The sequence below is a fragment of the Mytilus trossulus genome, unplaced genomic scaffold, assembly GCF_036588685.1.
Source record: "Mytilus trossulus isolate FHL-02 unplaced genomic scaffold, PNRI_Mtr1.1.1.hap1 h1tg000070l__unscaffolded, whole genome shotgun sequence".
Taxonomy (NCBI): Eukaryota; Metazoa; Mollusca; class Bivalvia; order Mytilida; family Mytilidae; genus Mytilus; species Mytilus trossulus.
This window is the reverse complement of record NW_026963294.1, coordinates 5,081,117-5,100,645: the sequence shown is the minus strand read 5'-3', so window position 1 is coordinate 5,100,645 and position 19,529 is coordinate 5,081,117. Positions and strand designations below refer to the sequence as shown.

Genomic DNA, 19,529 nt, shown 5'->3' with positions numbered 1-19,529 from the left:
AGCCGAACATTCAAGTCCTTAAATTTGCATCCCTGAACGGGAATAGAACCAGGAACAATTGTGTTACTTGTGCGATAAACGTTTAAAAGACATTTAATAAATGTCCATTCAATGTACAATGTGGTCTAGGTGTAATACCACCATTGATTTTTCCCTATTAGTCTTTGTTAAATTGGTACTTTTAAAAAAAATGTACAGAATTTACCTTTATTTCAACCAAAGAAATACTTTGCATGAATAAAGTTTAATCCTTTCCAGTGCTACAGTGAAAATTTCACACTACATTTCATTGCATATAAGAAAGTAACCTGCACCGGAAGTAAACAATCACATTTTTACCAGGTTATTTACTGGTTACCTGCTTTGGCAACTATGTAACCTTAACTTTCCAAAATATTTTATAAGACCATCAAATAAAAAAAGAATGATGCATTCAGACACCCAACATACATGTTTATGACTCAGAAAAATTTAAGTGCATTGAAATGCAGGGTTAATTTTCTACAACTGTCAAATTCAAGGGAATATTTTTTTAGACCTACTTTCGTATGCAACCGGATGTGGCGTATCATGATTTGGTGGCATTACACCTAAAGAACACCTAAATGTCAAATAAACTTAATGTAATTTTTTTCCCTCCAATTGCAAGTTATTTCAAGCATAACTGCCAAGTTTTGTCTCAGTCAGATCTATAGTTTCAGAGAATATCACTATAATGTAAGGCCATATCCTACGGCAATTTCAGTCTAATTTCTTCGACAAATCCAAATTTCAGTGTATCATTATAAAATGCAGTGTTGACTAATATCTGATCAAAAACTCATGATCTATGCATTCAAACAATTAAATAGAATACAAAAGACAACTTTTAGATGATAAACAATTTTATTGCACCTTTTAGAGTTCATTTGAAGGTCTGTTTTGGTCTGTTTTGGTCCATTTTTCCTCCTTCCTTCCTTTTTCATCAAAACTTGATATCTTTTGTCAAAAAAATAAAACAAATGTGATTACTTCCCCACAAAAATGATATAAATGTAATGTTAAATCAATAATTAAAGTGTTTTAGCTGACAGAACTGTCTCTATAAATGTTAACAGTCTACACGGAAGTTTCTAGAACCCCTTATGTGTAACTCTAGTTTTTAGTCGGTTCGCCTAGTGTGACAAATAACGGTTCCCTTTCAGTCAACCATTTATTGTTACTGGTATCAAAGTCTTTTTATTTACTCATAACAGTATATTTCTAATAGATTTACACAAAGTGTCCACTTTCTTGTATTTTACATTAGAAAATGGGGAGAAAGAGTAATAAAAAATACCTCAAAATGTTTTTAAAAAGGGTTATGTCCCTTGGAATGCTGGTACAAAAAATAATTGGTAAGAATTATAAAGTTTAAGTATGTGAGACTGGATTATGATGTGTATAAATCCAGGGCAAATAAGTGTTTAGATGATTTATTGTCTGTGCAAAATGTAGATGGCACAATGGCAAATTGTAAACTTTTGCGGCCAAAAAAAACACAAAAAACATGATGATAGTTGATACTTACTTTAATGCTGAAGTGTCATCTGCAGACCAATTCACATATAAGATTTTTCAACAGAATGCTCTTCAGAACATGTGAACACTGAAATAAAAAATTCACATGTTGTATAAACAAAACTGTTAGGGTATTATTTAAAATTTAACACAGTAAACTAAATACAGCTTTGTCTGTCCACCCATTTGACTTAGAAAACACCCGTAAACCCCCATTTCAAGGCAATTTTACCTCAAACGTGCTTTCTGTGTCTCAATCCATTCCCAATAGTCCATGTTTACAATGTATGAACTGGTTTATTAATAACTTTTAAAAATGAAAGTACAATAAGGTCACGAGTGCACATGTAGTTTCCCTAAATGTGTAATACCACCATTGATTTTTCCCTATTAGTCTTTGTTAAATTGGTACTTTTAAAAAAAATGTACAGAATTTACCTTTATTTCAACCAAAGAAATACTTTGCATGAATAAAGTTTAATCCTTTCCAGTGCTACAGTGAAAATTTCACACTACATTTCATTGCATATAAGAAAGTAACCTGCACCGGAAGTAAACAATCACATTTTTACCAGGTTATTTACTGGTTACCTGCTTTGGCAACTATGTAACCTTAACTTTCCAAAATATTTTATAAGACCATCAAATAAAAAAAGAATGATGCATTCAGACACCCAACATACATGTTTATGACTCAGAAAAATTTAAGTGCATTGAAATGCAGGGTTAATTTTCTACAACTGTCAAATTCAAGGGAATATTTTTTTAGACCTACTTTCGTATGCAACCGGATGTGGCGTATCATGATTTGGTGGCATTACACCTAAAGAACACCTAAATGTCAAATAAACTTAATGTAATTTTTTTCCCTCCAATTGCAAGTTATTTCAAGCATAACTGCCAAGTTTTGTCTCAGTCAGATCTATAGTTTCAGAGAATATCACTATAATGTAAGGCCATATCCTACGGCAATTTCAGTCTAATTTCTTCGACAAATCCAAATTTCAGTGTATCATTATAAAATGCAGTGTTGACTAATATCTGATCAAAAACTCATGATCTATGCATTCAAACAATTAAATAGAATACAAAAGACAACTTTTAGATGATAAACAATTTTATTGCACCTTTTAGAGTTCATTTGAAGGTCTGTTTTGGTCTGTTTTGGTCCATTTTTCCTCCTTCCTTCCTTTTTCATCAAAACTTGATATCTTTTGTCAAAAAAATAAAACAAATGTGATTACTTCCCCACAAAAATGATATAAATGTAATGTTAAATCAATAATTAAAGTGTTTTAGCTGACAGAACTGTCTCTATAAATGTTAACAGTCTACACGGAAGTTTCTAGAACCCCTTATGTGTAACTCTAGTTTTTAGTCTGTTCGCCTAGTGTGACAAATAACGGTTCCCTTTCAGTCAACCATTTATTGTTACTGGTATCAAAGTCTTTTTATTTACTCATAACAGTATATTTCTAATAGATTTACACAAAGTGTCCACTTTCTTGTATTTTACATTAGAAAATGGGGAGAAAGAGTAATAAAAAATACCTCAAAATGTTTTTAAAAAGGGTTATGTCCCTTGGAATGCTGGTACAAAAAATAATTGGTAAGAATTATAAAGTTTAAGTATGTGAGACTGGATTATGATGTGTATAAATCCAGGGCAAATAAGTGTTTAGATGATTTATTGTCTGTGCAAAATGTAGATGGCACAATGGCAAATTGTAAACTTTTGCGGCCAAAAAAAACACAAAAAACATGATGATAGTTGATACTTACTTTAATGCTGAAGTGTCATCTGCAGACCAATTCACATATAAGATTTTTCAACAGAATGCTCTTCAGAACATGTGAACACTGAAATAAAAAATTCACATGTTGTATAAACAAAACTGTTAGGGTATTATTTAAAATTTAACACAGTAAACTAAATACAGCTTTGTCTGTCCACCCATTTGACTTAGAAAACACCCGTAAACCCCCATTTCAAGGCAATTTTACCTCAAACGTGCTTTCTGTGTCTCAATCCATTCCCAATAGTCCATGTTTACAATGTATGAACTGGTTTATTAATAACTTTTAAAAATGAAAGTACAATAAGGTCACGAGTGCACATGTAGTTTCCCTAAATGTGTAATACCACCATTGATTTTTCCCTATTAGTCTTTGTTAAATTGGTACTTTTAAAAAAAATGTACAGAATTTACCTTTATTTCAACCAAAGAAATACTTTGCATGAATAAAGTTTAATCCTTTCCAGTGCTACAGTGAAAATTTCACACTACATTTCATTGCATATAAGAAAGTAACCTGCACCGGAAGTAAACAATCACATTTTAACCAGGTTATTTACTGGTTACCTGCTTTGGCAACTATGTAACCTTAACTTTCCAAAATATTTTATAAGACCATCAAATAAAAAAAGAATGATGCATTCAGACACCCAACATACATGTTTATGACTCAGAAAAATTTAAGTGCATTGAAATGCAGGGTTAATTTTCTACAACTGTCAAATTCAAGGGAATATTTTTTTAGACCTACTTTCGTATGCAACCGGATGTGGCGTATCATGATTTGGTGGCATTACACCTCTACTAAATATAGAGTCGCGCATTACATTGATGATAAAAAACGTTTTTCGAATGATAATTCACTTTACCGTAATTCAAGAACGTGATACAGAGTTAAGAGTTAAGAATACTGTATCACGTTCTAAAAGGCGATAAAGTGAATTATCATTGGAAAAATTGGAGAGTATTGACATTTGACAACAAATTAACTACTACTTTTAGTTCATTTACAAAATATTATCATTAACAAAGAGGGAAGCTGTAGTAATCTCGTGTATTGTTAACTTTTATTTTCAACCGACCCTCATTGTCGTTATCTTGAAGTCAAGATATGAGGCAGACCTAACTATATTTGTTGAATCCTTCATTGCTTTTTCAATGGAATAGATGCATTCAACATAATCAGCAAATTTTTAATTATTCGGCTTTTTTATTATCAAATGTTGATCTCATACAAAGTCATTTATTTATTCTATTTTCTTCTTAAGCAGATCCATTTGAGTTGCATTTTTCGAACTGTTATATTCGTAAAGCAAAGATGACATGTGTCTAGAACGATATCAAGACTTTTTAAATCGATCATTGTGGTCTCATCTAAAGTATATGGTTTTATATGTTTTCTTATATTTGCACAATGTAAGTAGACGGAAAACTAATTGAGACATTTGTAAAATCGTAATCAGACTAATATTATAATATCGAATCACGACATATAGTTCCTCTGTTTTGTTTTGTGTCATTTTAAGTTTGTACTATCAAAAAATATAAAATTACTATTGTTATACGAATAAACCATAATTGATCATTTATAGGAGAAGGTATGCTAAATGACAAATCATTTTTCAGTCATCATATATATTCAAAATCACCAATATATGCAAGCAATTTATCAAGTACTTCCAACAAATTTTGACACTTCTAAAGTAATGAATTCCACTATTGTTAAAGGCGTCATTTGAACAAATGATTATCAGGGTTTTGAATTTACATAGTGTACCAGTAATTAGAATAGACAATTTAGTGGAGGAACAATGGCTTGAAGACAAAATAAATCTATATTTGTAAGGAGCTTGATGTAGCTTCGGAAGCCAGTACATAGTTAGTATTTTCATTGTTTTTGGTTCTGAATGTCAAGAAGTAGCTAAAAGTTTATGTTTGTTACAGATGTCACTTTCTGAAAATGAAGTGAGTTGGAATGTTTGGGAATTAGTGATTTCCTTTTGCAGAACCTCAATGTAAAATTTACGTCAAACAATAATGATATTATTTGCAGCTGTATATAAAGCCGGGACAAAAAAAAAATCCTTGGCTTTATCTAATAGTTTATGTTCGATTCGTGAAATAGTTTTTTATGTTTTTTTGTCGAAAGTTAAATGTTTTTTTTTAAAAGTTGTATATGTACATCAACTATCTTCATGACCATGATGACTGAATTAAAAAAAGAGTTCATATATTTTTTGTCAGCTTTTTCCCGTTTTATCTATTTCAAACTGTAAGTGCGGAGTGAATCGTGGATAATATGACGACACTTATTCCAATTTATAATTGACTGGGGACGATATTTAGGTCTTTTACTGAGGAATGACTTCAACTCTCAGTTGCGAACGATGTTTAGGTCCTCCTATCATAACATTGGAAATGGGGCCATACGCATATTCGGAATTACTGCAATTACATGACATGGGTATTTTCACTGATATTTACTTGTTTAAACACTTGGCTCTAATTAAACACATATTATTTCCGGGTAGCTTTCCTATATCAATATAACAAATAAGATACATAAAATATCAAGGAATGTGTTCTTTTACAGATAGGTCGTTAAAAATACCGGCAATATTTACTAAATCAAAACCTTTAAAAAATGCTTGATTGACATACTTTATTTTGATAAAATGGTTTTTTTTTTCATCTTCATGGCGATCAATTTTGTGAAACAGTTTAAAATAACAATTTGCCATTAAAATTTGAACGAATTCATACTTCGGACTGCAATTTGAAATTATGTTGCAATTTGGTATAATTTTATTAAATATATGTATAGGCAAATAATAGAGTTTGGTTAACAGATTATGTTTACTGTTGTTTTTTGAAATATAAATTAGGTTCGAAAGATTTGTATGGTTAGTCCGAAATTTCCTATGTTTGCGATTTCTTTCTACGCCCATGATAACGGTATTTACGAATAGTTTTAGAAACGATATCCAAAATGTTAAAAGAATCAGTTTCTTAACTTTTCTCATTTGAATTTAATCTTTAATGCACCACGATACTGTACTTTGGATGTTTATACATTGAACAAAACAAACATACACGCCATTATTTATAATACGCGATAAGGCATTGATGACATACATCTTATTTTTTATAATCTATTTTGCGTCTTTAAAAAAAACTATTTATTACTACTTAAATCGTTCATTTATGTATAGTCGTACTTTAAAAATCAGAAGTGGCTATACATAATTGTATATATATATATATAACCTCAAAGTCATTTTTTTCAGATAAATTGAAGAAGACATGTGGTGTTAACAAATATTATGATCACTATCGTCAGTTCAGTAAATATTTCAAAAATACCACAGGGCGAAAATTAAAAACTTCCTGTTACATTTAGTTCACAGGATATCTCCTTTCAGTCTTTGTTTGCATTCAGACAAAGAGATAATGTAACTGAACAAAGTCCCTTGAATTAACTCTACAGAAACATAAAATCAGTGTTGTTGTTCCAGCAAATTTTAACATAGTTTGATTTAATCAAAACAATTTCGAGACACATATATCAACATTGCGTGTTTTGTGAACATACATGAGATGTCATAAATTGAGCTGCACGGAAATAATTATAAAATACAGTTTCAATAATAATAATGAGACATGGAACTGTATTTTATAGTTATTTTGTACACATTCATTTTCAAAAAAATGATTTGTTGGATTTAGGCATTTTTAAAAATTGAGACCCAAAGTACGTCAGACTCTGTGAAATGTCAATTCATGGTCATTTCGCAAGTAATTTGAGATCTCACGTAGTTTCTATAGTACTGTATCAAATTATTTACACATCCTTTGTTGTTTCTCTGTAAGTTAGTAAAAAGGTATATCGTTTATTATACTGACATGACAATAACTGAATTACAAGGATGTATTTCAGCGACCAATTGGACGTATATTTCACCTCAATAAAAATCACTAACGTAGTACAGTCTCTGTTTGACATATATAATTTCAAGACCTGAAACAAAAGCGTATTAAAGGTATTAAGTAATTTGTTGTTAACCCTATCAACTGCTAAGACTTTTATTTCAACGTTCAGTTTTGCACCTATATAGTTGAAGTAAAACTCATCGACACATACATTTACTCTGCCATAAAAAAAACCCAACAGAAACGTAGAATGAATTTCCAAGTTAAATAAATGTGGTCTAGAGCGCTGAACACAGTGCAGGTAGTGTTGTCTTGATATCACAATAGCATGCGTTTGATTACCGTCGAGAAGAGAACAAAATATGTTTTTTGTTATATCACAACAATACACCTTGTATTAGTAACTAAGACATGGTCATACAACTACCAATTGTTCTGCACCAGTTTCGCATTACGACAATACTTGTACTTGTCTCTTTAACATGCTGGAGGCCAAAATATTTGGAAATCAAAAACTCATTTAGAGCTTTATTTCAAGAAGGACAATAAGTATAACCAAAGCTGGATAAAAAATCAGAGCTTTGAATGAGGGAGACATATTCCTTAATTTAGAATAATACACGAACTCGTATGCAATTGAATTTCTACTGAATTTTTACGACGAGTATTTATACCAGTTTATTTTGTGAGACGGACTAATTAGATCCCTTCGGAATACATATTCGACAAAGCTTGTATCATAAACACAGTTAAAAATAAAGATGAACTTGAAACTGCACAAAGGATAAAAAAGATCTACAAATAAGTCACGTGCCGAAATTTTCAGTCGCTAGTAAAGCATATTTTTACTTCTGTTTAGCCTTTTAACTAGCAACAACGATAAATACAGAGAAATTATAAAACAAAACTAAGAACTCATCCTGTAGTCTATTTACATATTTCAAATCAATCAAAATCATTAACAATATACAGTTTAATATTGATTTACATCGTAAGAGAGCTGTTTGAAACCAACTAGTGATAAATAAACTCAACATAGATACCAGGACTAAATTTAGTATATACGTCAGACGAGCGTTTCGTCTACAAAAGACTCATCAGTGAAGGATACTACAGATGCAGGTAAGGCTGCAACATATCTTGACTTGCATCTTAAAATTGACAATGAGGGTCGGTTGAAAACAAAATTTTACGACAAAATAAATGATTTCAGCTTCCCAATTGTGAACTTTCCATTTCTATGTAGCAACATTCCAGCAGCGCCTGCATACGAAGGGTATATCTCCCAGTTGATACGATATTCCAGGGCTTGTATATTCTATAATGATCTCCTTAATAGAGAATTGCTGCTCACAAGGAAGATATCAAACAAAGAGTTCAAAATGGTGAAGTTGAAATCATCCTTAATTTTACGGACACCATCACGAGTAGGTTGACCGTTATGGAATAACCGTTTCACACATAATATCGGATATGTTCCTTATGTCGTAATAACAATACCTTTCCCTTTTCACGAATGTGACCTACCGAACTAGACTTTTTACCAGATTTGTAATAACATACGCGACACGACGGGTGCCACATGTGGAGCAGGATCTGCTGATATCGCATTGTTCCTCATTTCGTATTTACAATCCCCTTCCGTTCTCACGTATGTTAACTTTCCAAATTTAACTATTTACCAGGTCTGTAATAACAAGAGCAACAAGAATTGTGCCACATGTGAATCAGGATCTGCTTACCCTTTTAAAGCATATGGGATCACTCCAAGTTTTTGGTGGGACTGAAGTTGCTTAGTCTAAAGTTTTCTGTGTTGTGTCTTCCGTACTATTATTTGTCTGTTTGTTTTTATATTTATAACAATGGCGTTGTCAGTTTATTTTTAATCTATGAGTGTGACTCTTGTATCTTTCAACCCTCTTTCATACATGAATGTGAAAAAAAATGAAGTAAAAAGCAATAACGACCTATAAGTAAATGAATTATGTACTCAATGGGTATATTAAGCAATAAAGAGGGCCCAAATTAAAAAAAAATCTTACACGTTGAAATTTCAACTTAAACATGTTAAGGATGTATTCTTCTGACGTTTCAGTCTTATTCAGTCTTATTGAAATCTCGTTGTGGAATTTTTTCCAAAACATTTGATACAAATGAAAAGAGTAATGAATTTGATAATTATTATAATAAATCTTAACTCTATGAAAGAATTGTGTATTTCCAGTAAGTAGTGTTTTGGTAATGAAATTATCAAATTTTATTACTAATCAAGCCAGTCTTTTTTTGCTGAAATTTTAGGAAAATGGGTGAAGGGTACAACAAATTATTTTTACCAGAAACATAAACATTTTTCTCTACCAATTTTTTTTTTACAGTCATATAAACCCAACATTCAGGTTTAGAAAAAAAACCAATTCGGCGTCTCAGAGGTGTACATCCTTAAATATAGTAAGTTTTTGTTAATAATGTTGTTCAACACAATGCGGTATTTTTCATACTTATCCTGCGTTGACTTACATTATTTTTTTAAGAAAAGGCTAGTAACAAGTGGTAATTGATATGCCGGAAAAAATACACCCGAAAGAAAAGACTGCTTGCATCAACACGATTGAGTTGATATAAAAACCGATAATTTAAGAAAAGACTTCCTGCATTACCACGATTGAGTTGATATAAAAACCGATTATTGAAGAAAAGACTTCCTGCATGAACACGATTAAGTTGATATAAAAACCGATAATTTAAGAAAAGACTTCCTGCATTACCACGATTGAGTTGATATAAAAACCGATTATTTAAGAAAAGACTTCCTGCATTACCACGATTGAGTTGATATAACAACCGATTATCAAAAACTCATTTAGAGCTTTATTTCAAGAAGGACAATAAGTATAACCAAAGCTGGATAAAAAATCAGAGCTTTGAATGAGGGAGACATATTCCTTAATTTAGAATAATACACGAACGCGTATGCAATTGAATTTCTACTGAATTTTTACGACGAGTATTTATACCAGTTTATTTTGTGAGACGGACTAATTAGATCCCTTCGGAATACATATTCGACAAAGCTTGTATCATAAACACAGTTAAAAATAAAGATGAACTTGAAACTGCACAAAGGATAAAAAAGATCTACAAATAAGTCACGTGCCGAAATTTTCAGTCGCTAGTAAAGCATATTTTTACTTCTGTTTAGCCTTTTAACTAGCAACAACGATAAATACAGAGAAATTATAAAACAAAACTAAGAACTCATCCTGTAGTCTATTTACATATTTCAAATCAATCAAAATCATTAACAATATACAGTTTAATATTGATTTACATCGTAAGAGAGCTGTTTGAAACCAACTAGTGATAAATAAACTCAACATAGATACCAGGACTAAATTTAGTATATACGTCAGACGAGCGTTTCGTCTACAAAAGACTCATCAGTGAAGGATACTACAGATGCAGGTAAGGCTGCAACATATCTTGACTTGCATCTTAAAATTGACAATGAGGGTCGGTTGAAAACAAAATTTAACGACAAAATAAATGATTTCAGCTTCCCAATTGTGAACTTTCCATTTCTATGTAGCAACATTCCAGCAGCGCCTGCATACGAAGGGTATATCTCCCAGTTGATACGATATTCCAGGGCTTGTATATTCTATAATGATCTCCTTAATAGAGAATTGCTGCTCACAAGGAAGATATCAAACAAAGAGTTCAAAATGGTGAAGTTGAAATCATCCTTAATTTTACGGACACCATAACGAGTAGGTTGACCGTTATGGAATAACCGTTTCACACATAATATCGGATATGTTCCTTATGTCGTAATAACAATACCTTTCCCTTTTCACGAATGTGACCTACCGAACTAGACTTTTTACCAGATTTGTAATAACATACGCGACACGACGGGTGCCACATGTGGAGCAGGATCTGCTGATATCGCATTGTTCCTCATTTCGTATTTACAATCCCCTTCCGTTCTCACGTATGTTAACTTTCCAAATTTAACTATTTACCAGGTCTGTAATAACAAGAGCAACAAGAATTGTGCCACATGTGAATCAGGATCTGCTTACCCTTTTGAAGCATATGGGATCACTCCAAGTTTTTGGTGGGACTGAAGTTGCTTAGTCTAAAGTTTTCTGTGTTGTGTCTTCCGTACTATTATTTGTCTGTTTGTTTTTATATTTATAACAATGGCGTTGTCAGTTTATTTTTAATCTATGAGTGTGACTGTTGTATCTTTCAACCCTCTTTCATACATGAATGTGAAAAAAAAATGAAGTAAAAAGCAATAACGACCTATAAGTAAATGAATTATGTACTCAATGGGTATATTAAGCAATAAAGAGGGCCCAAATTAAAAAAAAATCTTACACGTTGAAATTTCAACTTAAACATGTTAAGGATGTATTCTTCTGACGTTTCAGTCTTATTCAGTCTTATTGAAATCTCGTTCTGGAATTTTTTCCAAAACATTTGATACAAATGAAAAGAGTAATGAATTTGATAATTATTATAATAAATCTTAACTCTATGAAAGAATTGTGTATTTCCAGTAAGTAGTGTTTTGGTAATGAAATTATCAAATTTTATTACTAATCAAGCCAGTCTTTTTTTGCTGAAATTTTAGGAAAATGGGTGAAGGGTACAACAAATTATTTTTACCAGAAACATAAACATTTTTCTCTACCAATTTTTTTTTTACAGTCATATAAACCCAACATTCAGGTTTAGAAAAAAAAAACAATTCGGCGTCTCAGAGGTGTACATCCTTAAATATAGTAAGTTTTTGTTAATAATGTTGTTCAACACAATGCGGTATTTTTCATACTTATCCTGCGTTGACTTACACTATTTTTTTAAGAAAAGGCTAGTAACAAGTGGTAATTGATATGCCGGAAAAAATACACCCGAAAGAAAAGACTGCTTGCATCAACACGATTGAGTTGATATAAAAACCGATAATTTAAGAAAAGACTTCATGCATTAACACGATTGAGTTGATATAAAGACCGATAATTTAAGAAAAGACTTCATGCATTAACACGATTAAGGTGATATAAAAACCTATTATTGAAGAAAAGACTTCCTGCATGAACACGATTGAGTTGATATAAAAACCTATTATTGAAGAAAAGACTTCCTGCATTAACACGATTGAGTTGATATAAAAACCTATTATTGAAGAAAAGACTTCATGCATGAACACGATTAAGTTGATATAAAAACCTATTATTGAAGAAAAGACTTCCTGCATTAACACGATTGAGTTGATATAAAAACCTATTATTGAAGAAAAGACTTCATGCATGAACACGATTGAGTTGATATAAAAACCTATTATTGAAGAAAAGACTTCATGCATGAACACGATTGAGTTGATATAAAAACCGATTATTTAAGAAAAGACTTCATGCATGAACACGATTAAGTTGATATAAAAACCTATTATTGAAGAAAAGACTTCATGCATGAACACGATTAAGTTGATATAAAAACCTATTATTGAAGAAAAGACTTCCTGCATTAACACGATTGAGTTGATATAAAAACCTATTATTGAAGAAAAGACTTCATGCATGAACACGATTGAGTTGATATAAAAACCTATTATTGAAGAAAAGACTTCATGCATGAACACGATTGAGTTGATATAAAAACCGATTATTTAAGAAAAGACTTCATGCATGAACACGATTAAGTTGATATAAAAACCTATTATTGAAGAAAAGACTTCATGCATGAACACGATTAAGTTGATATAAAAACCTATTATTGAAGAAAAGACTTCCTGCATTAACACGATTGAGTTGATATAAAAACCTATTATTCTACAGTAACAGCTTCAGTTAGATACAAGTTTGTGGAAATCCTGGTACTAATTGACATGGAATTAAAAGTCTGGTTGTGTATATGTCTTTTACTTCATTGCACACTACAGGAATTATGTAAGTATTATTGTGTAATGTATCATAAATGCAAGTTCTACAGGAATTAGGTATAAACATTGTTCTGGTTGATATACATGTACTTGTCGCTTTAAGTAAACTAGAGGTTAAATGATCAAATTGATCATACATACGTGTACCTCTTTATATATGTATATTGAGACACGACGAACCTTTTCACAATCTTTTGTATGAGTTCCTAAAGTTTTGCTTTCTTTTTGTTTTGGGTTGGAGGGTACTTTTTATATCGAATCAATGTTCAAAATGTGTATGAGTAAAGATGACGGAAAGTGTTACAACGAGAGGACATATTATAAATGTTTATACAAAGAAAAGAATTGAGTAAAATAAAGAAGACAAACATATGCTTTTTGGTTGGGTTGTTGTCTCTTCAACACATTCCCCATTTCCATGTATATAAACAGTGCTTTTAGTACACTTTTTGTCTTCATTTAATTTTCTAGTAATTGACATAGTCTACTTTTTTTTAAGAACAATACGAAGATTTGTTAGTTATCAGCTACTAAGACTATAGAGACATTCAAAATTAATATCATATTCTATATTTAAATATTAATAAAAATATATTATATTAATGGCTGTGGTAATTTTAAACCTTGAGATGACTTCCGTCTTTGCCTTTTTATAAATAACTAGACTATAAATAAAAGCTCCCTGACGTTTCATTATCTGTGATCATCCAAGCATGTTTTACAATATGACACGGTTTCAGATTCATCTTTCATCAGCTCACTGTTAATTGAATTCTTAAACATTTTTACTACCAAAAATATATTTACATAACTGTCATGCATACTGCCCATATTTACAATTTGATAGCATTTTCTGCAGATGAACGACAACAATCCTCCTGAAATGTGCTTTCACGCGACGTGTTAACATGTTTAACTGTTGTTAGCAAATTGTTTATGAAAATATTTAATTCCCCAAATGCTCCTCAATCTTGTACTTTACTTGTGTTATTAACCTCTTTGATTCGTGTTTCTCTACTATATGGTTTGTAAACGAAACGCACTTCAGATGCACAAAACTTTAATCAGGGTATATATGATTAGTTTATTTAATATTAACTAATGCTTAAAAGGTGTTTCAACGAAAATGACCGAAGAAGACTATAGTTGCCACTAATAACCTTAAGTTAGATAACTTTGTGTATTCTGTTTTTATGATTATTAATCCTTTATTCCAATTTTTATATTTGCAAGTGAAAGAAAAAAATCAGTAATACCTGATTGTCTATAAAACGTAATTGTCGTTTGTGAAGTTTAGTTAATTTGTTTTACATTTTTCTACATAATCGGGTGTTGGGCTGCCATCTTTCTGAATATTTTGTTATTTGTTAGGCTTTCTGCATGACTTTACAAATTATATTCTTGGTGCTTTGTTATTTATAATATAATGAATGTAATAATCTGATCATTTTTTTCAGCTTTCCATGGAAAAATTTAGTTTTCCAATAGTACTTCAATTATGGAGTTAGATGTTGCTACACTCAATATCACTGAATTGGTTGCGTATAACACAAGTTATGCGTATGACATGGCCTACCATAATAAATACCTTTATTTCCAATTACGAAGATCGGACTCCAATGCTATTACGCGGTATGTAAAGAATTATCACCTCATATTATAAAAAAAATTAAATTTTCGATCAAATTCTCTTCCAATCCAAACATTTTATTACAATAAAAATAACCATCGTATCTTACAAACGAAAAACTAGTTTTCAATAATAGACGTTTCAGCAGCTGTTTCATTCGGGTATTTCTTGTTACAGTAATATTTCACGTTTTGAGAATATATAAGAGGGGGGATAGGACCTTTATCGGGACTCCAGGATCGGGTGTTTTTAAGCTTGGGATTTCAAGAGTAACACTTTCGGGTTCCGGAAATTCTTTTTCGAATTAGGGGACTTCGGGATTTCGTGATTTTAAGTCCGGGATTTCGGGATTTTGTTTTTTTTAAGCCCGGCATTTGGGATCAGGACCCCTTCTTACCCTCCCTCACACGACGTTTTTAAATATGAATAAAGATAGGAAACTCATGTTTTTTTAAAAGAAAACTAATCTACGAAATTACTAGAACATATAACTCGCGACGAAATGTAGAAGTAATGAGAAAAGAACGGAAAGGAAAAGATATTTTAATTTATATTCGAATCGTAAAAAAATACTGAGAAGATAAATAAGAGAACAATAATGTGTAGAATGTTTCTTCCTCAGACAGACCTGAAAAAAAAACCATATTTCTTTTATTGGTAAATTAAATAATTAGAACTGAAACAATCAGAAAACCGTTCATGCCTTTTAAATGTCTATTATGTAATTATCGATTTTACCTGTTACATTATCATAACTAATTACATAATATTAAGTAGCATGTGCGGCCGACCATGCACGCTTGGCTGATTTTATTGCACCTATTATCAGCTGATGATTTGATTGACAACAGGTAATCAATCATCGACATTTAAGTCGCTGATGCTGAGCCTTTTTAAAACCTGCGACATTTTTCAGACCATGTCACGGAATGTACTGTACATCCTTTATCCCAGTCGACAAAATATGCACACTCTATATGTACCTATTGATTAATAGTACAACAATATCTAACGTAACACATGGTTTGTTTTTATATCATAATCCTCTTGTCACATTGTCTGCCTCTCTCTTAATTGTTTTAGACAAATTAAAAACATATATATACTAAAACACACACTGAACCTGAAATGTGTTCAATTTGTATGTGTCATTCAGGTGGATGTATATAGTTGAACGCAGTTTTGGAATACTGAAGTTTAGATTCGATCTGTCTGAAATTCAATCGATCGTTAACTTCACAGTCGCACCTGTTTATTGCATGGATATAGGTATGTTGACACTAGTTAGATTTGTTGAAAGTTGCTCATAATGTGACAATTTTATGTTTTTTTCACTTTAAGATTTGATATTGATATTGATATGTATGTATACTTATGCTAATGTAAACAAAATTGATAATGGAAATGGGGAATGTGTCAAAGAGACAACAACCCGATCATAGACAAAACAACAGCAGAAGGTCACCAACAGGTCTTCAATGTAGCGAGAAATTCCCGCACCCGGAGTCGTCCTTCAGCTGGTACCTAAACAAATATATACTAGTTAAGTGATAATGAACGCCATACAAATTTCCAAATTGTACACAAGAAACTAAAATTAAAATAATACAAGACTACCAAAGGCCAGAGGCTCCTTACTTGGGACAGGCACAAAAATGCGGCGGGGTTAACATGTTTATGAGGTCTCAACCCTCCCCTATACCTCTAGCTAATGTAGAAAAGTAAACGCATAACAATATGCACATAAAAATTCAGTTCAAGAGAAGTCCGAGTCTGATGTCAGAAGATGTAACCAAAGAAAATAAACAAAATGACAATAATACATAAATAACAACAGACTACTAGCAGTTAACTGACATGCCAGCTCCAGACTTCAATTAAACTGATTGATTGATTCATTCAAAAATGTAGTCTCTATGTTCACCGACAGCTTCCCATATGAAAGACAGTGGAATATTTAACAATGTAGGGAATAGGAGGTTAAAATTTCCAGATTATCTATGCGGGACTCAAATACGTCACTGTTTGTGTCCTTTGAGAAAGATGTTCGTTTTTATTGTGTAGTTTACACGCTGAAATGTTCTATTTTATTATTTATTTATGAGTTTCTCTGTGCTTTGTGTTTTTTCGTTTGTTTGAACATTTTTAACAATGCAATATAATGGAGAAGTTTAGCTAGCCATAATACAAGGTTGAACACACCATTGTTTTCTTAAAATGTCCTGTACAAAATCAGGAATATGGCAGTTAATATCAAATAGTAATTGTTTATGAATGTTGGCGCTTGATTTTGTTGAACTTTATTGTTTCTGTTATTCTGTTGTTTTCCTCTTATATATATTTGATGTGTTTCTCTGGGTTTTAGTTTGTAACATGCATTTGTTTCCTCTCTTAAAACTTAACCACCTGGATTTGAACTAAAATACTGATGGTCGAATGATTTTGGATATAGTTTATATAAGGTTATATTATTGAATAACATGATCTTCTACATTCTTCAATTTTATGAATGACATTTATTTCGCGTTTTATATAATATGAATAGTTATAGTAGAAGGGTGAAAACTTCTTTCTTTCCGTGATGTCTTAGAAGTTAAAACAATGGACAGTCTACGCCAACATGTTCTTAGTCAATAAGACCAATAGGTAGTATAGACCAGTACTTAATTAAACTAACGCGTTTACTATGTAAGTAGAGTACACGAAGGGACGAATGTCTTATATAACTAGATCTTCCAGATGAGTACAAAAGCATAAAAGTATCAATGAAGATCAAAACAGATTTAATGAAGATCGTAGATTTTAAGAAATATTTGTTATGGTTTGAAAATCTGCGATATAACAGGCTTCTAAAAAAAGGAAGTTGCTAAAATTTTATAGATTTATTCATTATATTACTGATTCTGCTATTATGGATCCGAACTACGAAAGCTGATTTTCGAATACAGAATAGCTGTACAGGATGATAATAATTGTTGAAGACAAGTTGATTTGATTGTGTATCCTAGTTAACCAAGTTTTTAGCTCAAACTGTGTGTAGTTCGACGGATGTCAAATATAAACTCGTCTTAGAGTTTTAGTTTTGAGGCAAATTGCCACATCCACTTATTTGATTTTCTCCATATTTCTGTTATGTAAAACTTTGACAGTGCGCAGTTCTTTGAATACATGCTTAAATCAATTTCATCAGGGCTTTGTTAAAGTAAAATAACAAATATACCGAACTTAGAGGAAAGTTCCAAACGGAGAGTCCCTAAGAAAATGGCAAAATCAAAAGCTCAAAGACATCAAACGAATAGATAACAAACTATCATATTCCTGACTTGGTACAGGCATTTTTTTATGTAAAATAAAAAAATGGTGAAGTTAACCTTGTTTTGTAGCTAGATAAACCTCTCACTTGTATGACAGTTGCATAAAATTCCATTATAGTGACAAAAATATGTGAACAAAACAAACAGACATTATAGGTAAAAATGACAAAAATAGGGGTACAAGCATACAGACAAAGCACATTAGCAATCACGAAATAAAACAATACAAAAATTTACCATAAAACAACATCACAATGACTGGAAGAACAAGAATCGAGCAACGTCAAATGAATCACTACAAAATCAAGGAAATATGTCAATAAAGACAAACAAAAAAGCATTAAGACAGAACACATTTATTTAGCAAAAAGGAAACATAATAATACTAAAAATTACAAGAACACAACAACACAACGACGGGATGTACAAGTACCGATCTACGTCAATTGGATGCTGTCAAAAATAGGCTTAACAGTAACAGCAATACATCATGTAAATTACAAAGACAAATAAAAGAATACTATAACATATTATTAAGATGATACACAACGCCAATACCAAGAATCTTATCAACAAGGTTTTGTTATCTTCTGATAAATTATTTAAAAACTAGAGGCTCTAAAGAGCCTGTGTCGCTCACCTTAGTCTATGTGAATATTTAACAAAGGAAGCAGATGGATTCATGAAAAAATTGTGTTTTGGTGATGGTGATGTGTTTGTACATCTTACTTTACTGAACATTCTTGCTGCTTACAATTATCTCTATCTATAATGAACTTGGCCCAGTAGTTTCAGTGGAAAATGTTAGTAAAAATTTACAAATGTTATGAAAATTGTTAAAAATTGACTATAAAGGACAATAACTCCTTAGGGGGTCAACTGACCATTGCGGTCATTTGACTTATTTGTAAATCTTACTTTGCTGAACATTATTGCTGTTAACAGTTTATCTCTATCCATAATAATATTCAAGATAATAACCAAAAGCAGCAAAATTTCCATAAAATTACCAATTCAGGGGCAGCAACCCAACAACGGGTTGTCCGATTCATCTGAAAATTTTAGGGCAGATAGATCTTGACCTGATTAACAATTTTAACCCCATGTCAGATTTGCTCTAAATGCTTTGGTTTTTGAGTTATAAGCCAAAAACGGCATTTTAACCCTATGTTCTATTTCTGAAAGTGGCGGCCATCTTGGTTGGATGGCCGGGTCACCGGACACATTATTTAAACTAGATACCCCAAAGAAGATTGTTGCCAAGTTTGGAATAATTTGGCCAAGTAGTTTAAGAGGAGAAGATTTTTGTAAAAGATTACTATGATTTACGAAAAATGGTTAAACATTGACTATAAAGGACAATAACTCCT

At 31.5% G+C, this 19,529-nt stretch overlaps 1 long non-coding RNA gene across 1 annotated transcript; it reads right to left on the bottom strand.

The window, feature by feature from the left end:
- Nucleotides 1-894: 894 nt before the first annotated feature.
- LOC134699467 (uncharacterized) lies at nt 895-3,869 on the bottom strand. Its single transcript, XR_010103604.1, has 5 exons — nt 3,750-3,869; nt 3,322-3,399; nt 2,667-2,750; nt 1,550-1,627; nt 895-978 (listed from the first exon to the last, which is right to left on the bottom strand). It is a non-coding gene; the product is annotated as an uncharacterized LOC134699467 (long non-coding RNA).
- Between the last annotated feature and the right edge of the window lie 15,660 nt (nt 3,870-19,529).